The sequence below is a fragment of the Scaptodrosophila lebanonensis genome, unplaced genomic scaffold, assembly GCF_003285725.1.
Source record: "Scaptodrosophila lebanonensis strain 11010-0011.00,11010-0021.00 unplaced genomic scaffold, SlebRS2 tig00000053-arrow-pilon, whole genome shotgun sequence".
Taxonomy (NCBI): Eukaryota; Metazoa; Arthropoda; class Insecta; order Diptera; family Drosophilidae; genus Scaptodrosophila; species Scaptodrosophila lebanonensis.
In genome coordinates, this window is record NW_022060548.1 from 7,378,914 (window position 1) to 7,393,166 (window position 14,253).

Here is a 14,253-nt window from a genome sequence, read left to right on the forward strand (position 1 = left end):
CAATAAATAAAACGAGTGAATAATAAATTAATTGTTAATGGCTTAATGCTTTTTAATTACAACATCCATAAATTTTTAACGGTAGATGGACAAACAGGCCGATAGAAGCTTTCGTCATTGTCCTCACAGACAACATCACTAACTTCAAAGTTATGAAGCTAAGCAACTAGGAAAGATTAGATTTAGATATACCACAGGATATATAAATATTTATCCATTCCTAATTTCTGCAACATACACCTCACGCATTTCATCTTACACTTTCACGCTTTGAGTGCAGGGTATAAAAGGTTGCAGGAAATCATCCGTACAAACGCAAATGCTTGTGGGGAAATCATTCCAACACTTACACAAACACACACGACACACATACATATACTTGTATAAAGCCGCAAACTGACATAAACGCCATGCACCTCCGAAGTAGCGCCAACTACGAGTACACACATACATATGTATATATATTCATACTTGCAACTATAGTCGTAGAAATTGAATTGGCAGTTCAATTTCACGTATTATTGACATTTAAGCGTAGGATGGAAAGTAAGAAACGAAAAACGGCGCTGCCTATTTTTTTGTGTTATAAATCAATCGCTGGATGAAAACAGCAGGAGATTTTGAAGTGAAATCGAGATTGCATCCTTCCAGGCTCCATATCTCCATTAAACTCCTTGCCGTAACTATTTGCCACAAAATAATTTTAAAAATAGATATATGTCATTATCCAATCCACTAAGCGGTAATATAAAACGTTACTGATATTCGTTTGCATCAACAATTTAAACTGTGACCGCCCAAGAGTGTAAGGTGCTTTTCATTGTCAGTTTATTGTTTGTAAAATCATTTGCAATACCTCGTTTTACAAGCTCAAAAGCTAAAAATTCTCATAATTTCATGATAAATATCAATTTATACGATTTTCACAAAACTAGTTATCACAAAATCAACAATTTTACTTTTATAAAAGGACGGAAGTTCAACAAGTTTAGGAAAAAGGAAAGGAAATACTGATGTGATACTTTAAATTAAATATAAATTATTTCAAAAATAAAATTTGAATATTTATGTAATATACAATTAGTTCTTATATTAAAATATATGTATAGCAACTAATTTTAATAAATAAAAATAAATAGTTAACGCATCAACCCAGCTGGTGTGTATTTAGAATTTAAAGGGCTTCGTTTTTTACTTGGCTTCCTCTCTGGGTTATAGTTCATATTTCGGCTCAACTATGCAAAAATAAATACCAATACCATAATTTTTTAGAAATACTTATTTTAATGCAGTTTTGATACTTTTCAATATTTCCAACAAATTCGCACATAAAAAATAACAATAATAAAACATGTAGAGCAACAATTAATTCCAAGTCACAATAATTTAAATAAATAGTAATAATAATTATACATTTTTTGTAGGTTTGCGGAACGGAAATATTTATTTACCAATGCAGATGACAATTTTGCCGTCTTCGCTTTCCTCATAATAATAATAAGAAAAACAATATTATTATACGAAAACTAATAAAAATAATCATAAAAATATTAATAATCGTTTAATTAAAACTAACAATTTTTGGATCTTCCCTCGCACATTTCTATGACCATCGATATGAAAAGGTTTGAATAGCAACGCTGTTGACCAGTCAGTAAAATAGAAGAAAAAATTAAATCTAAACAACAGCGAAAATCAATGCAACAAAGGGGGGCAGAACTTAATTGGCGGCATTTAAAACGCACACATTGGTTGCCAGCCCCAACAGCCTTGATGGAGTGACGCGGAAGTCATGCTGAGGAGCCCTTCAGGCGCATTTTGCTAAATTGCAAATATTTTTCAATTCGCATGCATCAGCAGCGCCGAAATGCAAACAATTTTGCCCAACAGCCGTAAAACGGGGGAAAAAAAAAGTGCCAATGAAAATGGTTTAAAAAGAGCAAACCGCCCGCTTAGCGATTTTTTGTGCTGTTGCTGCAATTTTGGGACGTATGGCAACGCCGAACAGTTGCATGGTGCATGGTGCATGTTGCATGTTGCAACCATTACGCAATTTATTTTCAGTTTGATTGGATTTTTCGTGCTTAATTGCACATGGCTGTGTCTGTGGGGGCGGCCGTAATCCCAAATGCACTCTTTTTTTATTCCAAGGACTTCCAGCGACTGTCAACGCCCGATGACGGCACCCGACAACAACATTGTGGTGGCGACTGCTTTAATAAATTATTCAAATTAACACACCGATGTCACTCTGTCCGTCAGTCCGTCTGTCAGTCTATCAGTTGGTCTATCAGTCGTCAGTCGTTGGCCAGCCTGCCAACACTTTGTGGTCGTTCGGAAAATTAAAAGGGAACGCAGTCCGATATATACATATGTATATAACTATTTACTATAGAACTGCACGCGTGTAAATAAAAAGGTATATTTTCTGCATATTTTATACGCTTTTATTATATTTGCATTGACGGGTGTCGAGGCGCGGCCCAGAAACCTGCCTGCCTGTCCGCCTGCCTGCCTGCCTGGACATTGCCATGAAAGGTCCTTGCATGCACCACTTTTGACACTTGACAATGATTGTTTTTAAAGCAAGTGATAAATTATGCACAACACAAACACACAAACACAACCTGTACGCAAACAATGTATGGGAACTTTTGTAAGCTGCGACATGAAAACAAACAGCAACAGCGACATCACAAACAACTGAAGTACAAATGTAAAATGGCCCGCCCAACACAAAAATCACAAGCACTTTTTCAAAACTTCAATGGCGCTTGTATATACATACACACATACATACTATACATACTCGTATATGGCTATTTATGGCTGCCATTGAATATTTTCGCCTGTTTCAACTGGCAGATGAGAAGTGGCCGCCTCTTTGTTGCAGGCTATCACAATATTAGTTTATATTTCTAATTGAAAGTGCTGGTTCAAGGACTTTAAGGACCTTTATGGACTCAACTTTTGTACGCTACACTACAATAGAACACTATGTGCTTGAATATGGCTGCACAGAGAGCAATGGACAACATTTGCGTCGATCCAGAAGCAATTCCTATTAGGCCCAAGGATCCCTTTGCTTTTAAATCAGCCAGCATTAGAACAAGCTGGTTCTTCTTAATATATTACTCTTCTTTCTTGATGGCATTAAACTGATCTTCGACTACACTCGGCTCTGAGTCAGGTAATAATATAGGTTGCTGAACGGGACATCATATTTTCCCCCACCAGGTTTCACATTTTCCCTGAGAATTTTCCGGCAGAATTATGCTGTACTTTTTGCCACCATGTTCGGAAGTGGGAAACCTTTGCACGTTGAGGTCCTTTTAGTTGTAAGTCCAGGGCAGTGGCAAGGAAGCAGTTCTATAGTTTCGATTATCAAATTTTTTAATAAATAATTAAATAAGACTTAACTCCTAGTTTAAGCTGTATTCGTATATTTCTATAAGTTTAATTTAAGTTGTGGTAAATAATAACAGTAAAATTAAAGTTTTATCAAAAAAAAAAAAAATAAATAAAAAGGGTTTCGATCGTTTCGTATGGCATATATTTCCTCAATCTCACATCTGCTGCTCACAATGCTCTGCTTTTTTGCATGAAAGGCTGCCAATTAATGGCCTGTGAGTAAGCCGTTTGTAAGTCTGCATACCTTTCTACAGGATGAAGTGGTTCAGCTTTTCATCTCTACCCTGCACAAGGCTCGGGCGATCGTATAGTTTACATTGTTCATCCTGCCTTAGGAAAACTATTATGTCGAATTTGTTTTTGTTAGTTCTGCCCTACATCCTAGTTTTCAAATTAAAACAGTATTATTATCCAAATAAATTGTGAATTCAAATTAAATGGGTTTTTCTTTTACTATATATGCAAGTTTAACCCGTTGGTCGGCTATAATAATTAGTTGTAGAAATGAAACTAATAACAAAAATATGTTTAAATCACAAAAGACAATTTACGAGACTTAATTTCATTTTAAAAAGGCGCTAAAGGAATTCAAAGTAAATTATTTACGCAGCATTTATGTCGAAAACCACAGGCCGGGCCGGCGAGCAGTTAAGAAATGTAAAATCTCAAGGCATAAAATTAACAATTTTTATAAAGTAATTGCAACTAATGGGGAAAGTTAAATGCTAATCAAGTAATTACTGCGCTCCTCCTCGCTTCAACACCATTTATGCCTTCCATCCGTTTTTCTTTCGCTTCCTTTGCCACATTCCCACGATCCTGAGCCCCCCTCATATCTTTCTGGTGTTAAATTAACTCGAATGCTGCCGCAATGTATTTACCGCTGCTGAGGCCACAAGCCAAAATGAACAAAGAAAAAAAAAGAAGTTGAACTGAGGGATAGGGTTAAAAGGCGATGCCAAGCAAACAAATCCGTTGGCCAGCGGGCAGCTGCCGCCCCCTTGCTGCCCCTCGTCGGTAAGCCTTTGCTGTTGCAACGCCCTTTTGGCGCAACGCGAGGCGCGTAACTTTTATCATTAGTCCGTTGGGAAATTTAACGGGCACTTAAGTTTTTCACTCGCTCTCAACTTATTTCTCTGCACTATTGTTTCGCCATATAGTAGTAGACGTACATACATATATATTTGATTTTTTTGGTGCCCTTTTTCCAAGTTAGCGCGCAGCTCTTTGTTATTTTTTCCCACCGCTCCTGCGCCATATTTCGGGGTCTGCTTCAGCTGCTCCTGTCACCTTTAACTTGCCACGGCAGCGACGGCAGCATCAAGTGCAGTGTCCTCCAGGAGGAGAACTTCCGGCGTTGCCAAGTTCAGGGATAACGCTAACTTCGCGGCTGAACAAGAAACAAATTTATTTTATGCGCTATTTCGGTCTGTCTGACTGGCGCGATGTCTTAAGGCTGAGTACAAAGCAAAAAGGTTAGCAACATCGTTTATTTCCACTTTTGTTGTTGTTGTTGGCAGTCTTCTCTCCACTCCCCTCCACCCCACTTAGCCCTCCACACTCAACGTATGTTGTTTCTCTAAAACGGATATTGTTGCAATTTATTTTATTGCATTTTGTGTACAGTTTGGATTTAATTTAGTTTGTAGCCGTTTCTTTTGTTTGCTCGAGTCGAGAACTACACACTTACAGACATATCCTTGCATAGGTAGGTAGGTAAGAGCATATTCCCGAATTAAACAACTTTACAAGTTTTAATATGAGGCCTAAAAAACTTTTTCGATTTCTTTTTTATATGCCTCGTATAAATAAAAAGATGGTTTGCTGCTCTTTTAAAATTGGCCAAGGCTTCTTGGGATTAGTCCGTTAGGATTAGAGGGCCACTTTATTTTGCAATTTTATTGGGTACATGTGCGACCCAAACAAAAATGTATTAAATGGCAATCTATATACATATATGCGCCTTTAAGCGATATTCAGAAACAGCGCTGGCAATTGAAATAGATGGATGGGAAAACACACGCATGTGTGGCTAAACAAAAAATGAAAAATGCAACATCTGCTAAAAACAGAGCCACAACTGAGTTGCATTTATCTGTTGGCTTTGAGGCGACTAATGAGCTCTTCCGATAAAAAAAATAGAGTTTGATGATACAGTCAGAAGTAGTCTGGAAATGAAGGAAGCACTTCGATTTGTCTGACCATAAAATGTTACTAAATGTATGGACTCCCGTACTTTTTTTACAATTTATTTATTTTAAGACAATAAGTAAGTTTAGGTAGCTTTATTCCAAATTAACAGGAATAGAGAGTTTCCAGTAAATCAACTATTATATTTTACTTATTTTCTATGTCAGCCTAATCTATATAATCAAAAAGTATCTATCCGGATCGAGAATGTGTATTCTTTTAAGTCTTCTTACAGTTAGACTATTATAAGTTAGGCTTAAGGCAAGGTTATTTTCCTGGTTGTAGACTACACAATGTATTTTTCACCAAATTTAGTTATTTCTTATTTCACATAAGGAATTCTTAGATCTCCTACGGTATGTGATATTGCCTTTTACTTAGCTTGACATACTAATTAATTCGTTTAAGAAATAATGCAAGTCTGATAATTTCATAAAATTGTTCATTCCCTTCAAGCAAAGCCACTTATGTGCAAGTTAGACTAGAAACGAAATTGAAATTGTTGTGTGGGCGTGTCTGGGCTTTTATTGTGTTGCAATAATAATTATAGCTACTACATACAATTTATTGCAAGTTATCAAGTGGCTGGAGAGTGGCGTGTGTCCCTGAGCCCTCGGGTGCTTGGGAAATGGGTCTGTGTGTTCTGAGCAAATAGAGCTACAGCCATCAGTGATGTTTGCACCATGATACTGATACTGGCCATTAGAGACCAACACTTCCGACACAGACACGTACAAGGACTCGCACACACACACACACATATACTCGTTCAAAGAAATGTACACAGTATGTTACAAAATGGCATGTGCTCGTGTCCATGTCCGCATATCCAAAAGTTCTGTTTCTGTCTCTGGTTTTGGATTTGAAGATGAACATGTGAACGCTTAAAGAAATGTCAATTACATTTGTCGATGTGGCCGTTGTCAATTGTGTTGGTTTTTGTTGTTGTTGTTGTTGTTGTTGCCGCTGCTGCTGCTGCTGAAATTTCAAATTTCATTTTGTGGCATCATCTCCATCTTGAACTCACACATAATCCATCCAATGTACATATTTCACAGTCAGTGCGCCCTGACGCCCCACTCGGAGTGACATTTGTTGAGTGTGCGTGTTGCTGCTGCTGGATGCTGAATTTTGGGGCAAGAATTGTTGTGCAAGGGCTGAAAACTTTGTGGCACGCACGCATACAATTTATGAACTTTTCACCCAATAGCTACACATATTTCTCTCGTATTTTGATTTTACAAATGTGTCGCTTTGTCCTTTTGTCAGGCGTTTGCGAAATAAACAACTACGGTTTATTGAAAAATGTTGCCGTTGTTATTTATGTGGTGTTCTGTGGCTATCGTATCAAATTTTAAAAAGCCCTCCATGTTAGTAATCAAGCGAAGGAAATTGGGTTACAGTTGTACAGGTTTTGAAAAGAAAAACCCACACACCCCATACCCATACATAAATATTTGGTAAACTGTATTTTTTGAAAACTGCAACCAATGACACAAATATAGTATTTGAATATATACAATTCTGTGTATGTGATTTTTTATTACGGTTATTTCCACACTTCTCTGTGTGCATTTATTTATGCAACAATTTCTCTAAAAATTTTCACGCTTCGTTGAAGCATCGACCCACCTGTCGTATCCGGCCTCATCGATATTGCAACTCTCGCACCCACATCTACAACAATAGCAATAGCAATAACAATAACAAAAACAAAAACAAGTAACAGCAGACTCGTGATCCATTGCCTGTTGGTCAGGAATCTCAATTTATTTTATTGAATGCATTGGTGCGTTCAAATTTATTTACCATTTCTTTGCATTTCTCATACTATATCCCTAATGTTTTATTTGCTCTCATCATCATCATCGCCGTCGTCGTCGTTATCGGACTTAGCATCCTTGCTGCTGCTGTTGTTGTTGTTTTTGTTGCTTGTTATATAGTTTTGCGTAGCATACTAAACGAATTGTTATTGCATTGCATTCAAGATAAATTAAGCATTTGAAGCAATTATTGCTGGTTTTCCAGATTCCTGGTTTCCTCAATTATAGTCGGCTACGATAGCACTTTAAATTATTAAGCTCAAATGTCATTGAATGCGAATTACCTCAGAGTGATTTATCGAATTCAATTGAATTGAATTATATGTATTCGAAATGGCATTGTGAGCTGAGCTTGAAAATCAAGAGATTTTCATAAATTTGAGTATTTTTGTAGTAATTATAGAAGGCAAATAATATGTTCAAGCACAGTAGACTGAGGTTTTGTTTGGTAAGCATAGTAAAATATTAATTAATTAATTTTGGGTCTAGCAAAAAATATAATTTTCAGTTACTCAAGTACGAACGTATCTTTGGGTTTGAAAATTTTAATTCTATCGGATATAAGTTTTTCACGCCAAGTCAACACTAAAAACGGGCTTAGAACATTTTCACCCGCAAATGGGGACAAGCAAATAAATAACACATTTAAGCACCTAAGAAAGAATTATTGAGCTAAAAAAAAAAAAAAACGGTGAAATTTATTCTTATAGAGGTAATGTTCTAATGGTGCAAGATATTCACGTTTTGGTAATCCGAACACGAAGAAGGAACATGGTGTGGTAGGAATAATATAAAAAACCAACATCGAGGAATCATTTTTTGTATAAAATAGGATAAAAAACTTTAAAATTATCTCAAATTTGATTCCAAGAATAAATCGTACATAAATTAAAACAGTCTAATTATGTGACTAATTATGTAATGATATAAAGAAAAAAAAACAAAGTTATGGGATGAGAATTTTACTCTCTCTTTCTCTCTATCTTTATCTCTCTTTGTGTTGACATTTCTCATGCTCTTCACGTTTGAAGAACTTAATTACTAATTCGAGTTTTTAAGACCATTTCAATATAATTCCCAAATTAGTTTTCAATTGACATGGTGATGCGGAAAATGTGTTCAATCTCGTTTGTGTTCGGACAACAAATAGTTCCACTGCCTAATTTATTTGCGAAATTAATCGAGCGAAATAAGCTGCCTCGTCGCGTAAAATTCCCCGGTGGAGAGCGCGCTAAAAAAAATTGGGGACAAATACGGTGTGACAGTAATTTTCACTTCATCGCGTTAAATGAGCCCCTATTAACTTAACAAGTACCTGACAAATAAGTTAATTCTCGTGCGTAAACATGAGCGCACATTAACGCTTTTACCCACACCATTGCAACACACACACACACACACATGTACGCAAGTAAACACATACTTTGCACTCAGAACTTGAGGGGTAACGAACAACGAACAACGAACTTCGCAATCTCGCTGGCGTTGCTGCGTTGCACAGAATTTCATCAAGCTACTTCAATTTTATTTGGCCCAAACGTATCCTGCTTGCCAGCCAGCCAGCCAGCCAGCAGAAAAACGCAAAAGTTCCCCCCGAAATCTCTCAAATTGTGGCCTTGCCTATTGCCGTTGTTGTTGTTATTATTTCTCTGTTGGAGTTTCGTATTCGCATTTGGATTTGGATTTGTTTTGCAGTCGAGTGACTGCTTGCTGCGCCTTTGCTCATTTCCAAATACGGGCAACCTGAGGTTTGTTTTAATTTGCCGCTTTTCTATACGGTTCTCCACCACCTACACCTCCACCTCCACCCGCACCATCACCTCCAGCAGCCCCTCTGCGTCTGCCTCTGCCTCTGCCAGTACCCAACAAGGCATTGTTTGTTGCGGTGCCGCAGCAAAACTTTTGCATTTTCTCATTTTCCGAAAATATGCAAAGGGATTTGTTTTCATGACTTGCGTGTATGTTTATGTTTTGTATGATACGAGTATGATTTCTGCTTTTGTCCCTCCACCACAGAAGCTATATATTTGTATCTTGCTGAGTGTCCGTTTATGTACATGTGTGTGTGTGTGTGTGTGTGTGCGAGCGGGCTCCTTTGAGATTATTTGCAGAGCCACAAAGACAATGGGCTGGGTCTGAGACTGAGCCTGAGTCTGAGTCTGGGAGAGGCAGGCTGAGCGGCAGACAGACGGCGCGAGCAAAAGGCAGAAAATAAATAAAGCCAAATACATCTGTTTTTCGCATAAATTGTACGCGTGTTTGTATCTATGTATGTCTGCACGTCTGGGCATAGCAGTCTGTGTGTATAAGTAGACTCGTTGCCGTACTGAGCAGTGCGTTAGATATACGAGTTTGTTGTATGTTGCTTTTTGTTGGCTTACTTACAATTACTCCTCGGCCCTAATCTGAGGTTATTTTTGTCGAAATAGTTCGTGCATTTTGTGGCATTCCATTTAGGCTTCATGCCAGATTTGGAAAAGGTCAGCTAAGTGTAAATAGTTAAACACTAGTCCTTTAATGGCAGCAACTTAATACGAGGATGCTCTTTCCCATCCTAAATTGATATTCACATTAAATGGCTGCAGAAATAAAATACTTTGCCTTAAAGTCATACTGGATAAAAAAAATTCATTTCAGCACAAATGTACTTAACAGTATTGGTATTTTTTTCAACTATATTTTTAAAACAGCACAATAGGAACAACAAATTAAGCAGCAGTCGCAATCATAGCTTTCATTGAAGCTTTAATTCATAGTAATTATCTAAACATAATCAAATACTCATGAAAACTACTTAAAGGAAAACTCTGTGACTAAGTTGATCAGCAAATTAATTTTTTGAAAATCTACATTCCTCGTATACCATCTGATTAGATATATGAGGTCGTAGAAAACTTTCTTCATACCAGTCGTCTATCCAAATGAAATGAAATGTGATGAATATTTTCTAAATCGATTCAACACATTTTGGTTAAAGTTAAGATGGATTTTCAACCATAATAGTCCATATCACATTCCCGCTAGTATGCGACTTAGTTTTTTGCTAAACATGAAATAAAAGTTATAGATCAGCAACCGTTTTTTCCAGAGTTGCCTTCCTGAGACTTATTTCTGTTTCCGAAACTCAAATATCTAATCTAGAAAACTCCGCATCAGTTTATTAAGGTTATAAAAAGTAACCGATCAGGGGTAAATTAAATTCAGAGTGTATACTCGTACATTGTTTAGTTTTAAACAAAATAGGAATAAATAAAGCTAATCAAAATAATCGTTAAAAATACAAATTATTTTTTAAATAATACTGAAAAGTATTACTTTAATCTACACGAGTTTGATTATTTCAAAAAAAAAAAAAATAAAAACAATTTTAATCAAATTGTTTATGATTTGCACAAAAATATAAATTCATTTGTTCTGGCAGTTGGGACCTTTTGGGAGCTGCAGCAGCTTGAAAACCATTCTAGCTTTCATCATTCTAAAATGAAATTTAAAAATCCCATACAACTAAAATGCCTTTCATTGAAATAGAAAAGTGTTTAAGTCCTATATTATTGCAGCTTAAAATATGAAATAATTTTGGCGTTTATTAAGGCATTTAATTTCCATTTAAAGCAAACACAATTTTTCCTCAAGGCCATGAGAATAAATTCCTCTTCATTTCAGCTCAAAATTCTATATTTCATGTAATATTTGGTCCGATATTGAGCTTGCGGCACTTCCGTCTCCACTCTCTACTATACAAATACGAGTATACAGTATATCTTCATTTTTGTAGCCGTGTCGTGGATTTTCTCCCATCCTCGCGCACTAAGCCACTTATTAATATGCGCCATGCAATGGCCCATACTGAGGCAGCATATTACACAGTTTTATTTGAGTTCGACATCTCCATCTGGGCCATTCGCCTTGGTCACGGTCATGGACTCGGCCGGAGTCTCCGTCTCCGTCATAGTCACAGTCGCAGTCGCAGTCGCAGCCAGAAACATAAAAGCTATTTAGCTGTAATTTAATTTGCCCCTCTCATGAGCCAAATGCGTGTTTATGTGATTGTCTATGCGCCACGTATGTCGCAGTCTAGTGCTATATACGGTTATATATATATACGTGTTTGTGTGTGTGTGTCTCTGTTTGTGTGTAGAGGGCTTCTCGCCCACATGCTTGTTTGTCTGACTGCCGTTTTCTTGTTGCTGCTAGAAGGCTCGACATCGGCATGCTGGCAACATGAGATTACTTTAATAAGTTATTTGCTTTGCATAATTTAAGGCGCTAAATGTCAACAGCACTAATTGAATAAATCTACACATTTACACACACACACACACACACTCACATACACAACGCACATATGAGGCCAATGTTGGAGAATTTCTTTAATTACAACGTCCATCAGCTGCCGCCGACTTTATTGCGTTTTGTTTCTGTACGTGTTGCGCTCTTAAAACAATTAACTTCAAAAGTTTTGAGTCCGCTTGTAAACAACTCAGGAGCTCAACAACTCAACACAGCCTCGTCCTGCGTCCGAGACTCTCCTTGCCTACCAACTCATTGTTTATTTTGTTGGCGCTCACTAAAAGAATCCGACAGGAATCAGCGCTTCAGGTTGCGCAACCTTTTCGGACCTGAGCTTATTTTCAATTTTTTGCGCACAACGTGCAGCAGATTTTCACTGCACTACGTGCCCCCAACATCGAAGCGACAGCGACAGCAGCAGTGGCAATGGCAGTGGCAGCAGCAGCATGGCACGTAATAAAAAACGGTAAGAGTGGCAAGCGCTGGCGGTGCAAGAACAACTGTAAATACAACGATGATGATGACTTACTTAGTCGTAGACGGGACGAGGTAATAAATGGGTTTTGAGCCACTAACGGCGGCATTCAACGTCGGTGGGTGGTGGATGGCGTTGCACGGAAAACATCATTGATGGTGCAAAGAATAATGTGCAGCGATTCAGTTTTTATGATCACCTCATGCACTCTATATTAGATACCTGCGTTCAGAAGACACCATAGTTTCACATTCTTATGATGTATAATGGGTGGCGAAAGGTTAAACTTTTTCTAACTCATTTGTAAAATAATATAATATATTAGAATGATTGGTATTGCATTTTGTTTCAATACTGCCAAGCAAGCAAACTTTTAGTAAATTTAAAATAAATCACTAAACATTGTATAAGCAAACCATTTTATGATTGACTTACAGCAAAAGATTTAAATCAAATATCAGTAAAAAGACAAATTTTTTTAGAGTACGTAAAATGTAAATGGAATAAAAGAATGTATTGCTTTGAAAGGCTGCATTTAATAGCAGTTATTAAAGTATATTAATTAATGTTGAAAAACTATACACTTTAAGACCTGCCCATGGCATAAATTATATTTTGTTGTTCATTTTTTTAATTGATCATCTTCTCAATTATAACAATATAGGTAAAAAATAAACAAACCTAAAAGAAAATGTTAATGTAATTTTATGCAAATTTAAAAACTATATAGATTTCATTAACAAATCTTACAAATTAATAAGTATAAAATCCAAATGTATAAACCGACCGTTTTATCACTAATTATTAAAGTAAACGCATTGAAGGTGAACATTTAAATATTTAAATTCTTCTCTAGCTAGACAGACCTCAGAAAATATTTTGGGCACCGTGACGTATGGGTAATATTGAGCATACGTTTTAACATTGCGCATACGCCATGTTGGCCGAAACTTGCTTCCATTCCGCTATTTGGCGACAGGTAAGTGCTCAGAACAACTGGAGCAGCTGCTGTAGGGTGCATAGAACGCTGACAGCTGCAAATGGCCAGGACAAGAAAAGGAGGAGAAGGGGAACTGCTGATGTCCATATTGTGCCGTTCTTGCACCGGAAACGAACGTTTTTGCGCTTAAATTTAGCTAAAAAGTAAATTTGGAAAGGAAACAAAACTAAAATGAAAACTGCCGTGGGTGGAGCGTTTGGCGTCAACATAGTCGGCGTCTTCTATTGCAACACATTAGCGGTAGGACCGCAGGGAGCACATCGCACGTCGCAGGTCGCAGATCGCAGCTCGCATGGCAGCCAAGCAACGAAAAAATCTAAGCGTTATTGTTGGCTGACTGGATGTGTGTGTGTGTGTGTGTGTGTTTGTGTGTTTGTGCAGAAGCATGTCTGTCTATTTTGTTGCAAGACATATGCTTGCCACTTAGGTGCTTAGCCAGCAGCGTTTTTCCACCTTTTGTGGCTGCTCGACTGATGCTTTTTGTGCGTTAGTTTTTTTCCGCAACTCAGCTCATGTCGCTCGCCTTTTTCGTTTGCACTTTTCGCTGGCGTTTTTCGTTTTGCGCCATTCACTCAATTTCTCGCATTTAGAATTTTACATTCGCACGTATTTTTGTGGTAAATGTTTTTCAATTTCTTTTAAGAAAATTTGCACACCCGCCAACGAACACACGCACACACACACACACAAGGCCCAACGTTCAACGTTTTATTTGCACCTGCGGCATTTTACTGTCTAAGTGTTTGTGTGTACGAGTGTGTCGGCAATTTAGTGTAGAAAAGCGGAAATAGAGCTTATTATGCCCGCAATTCATGACCGTATTCAGCAGGAGCCCCAGACCCAACCCTTGACACAATATGCCAGCTCAAAAGGGCACTCACTGGTTGGTTGCTGACTGGCTGGCTGGCTGACTAGCTGGCTGCTTGCTTGGCTCATTTCACAGTTCACAGGCAGTTCTCAATTGAATTGAATCAAATGGAAAGAAGTGCCATAGAATTGCCCTGAATGAGCCTTCGTTTAGATTTCGCACACTATTCTCAAGAGCTGCTTACACAATTGTGTTG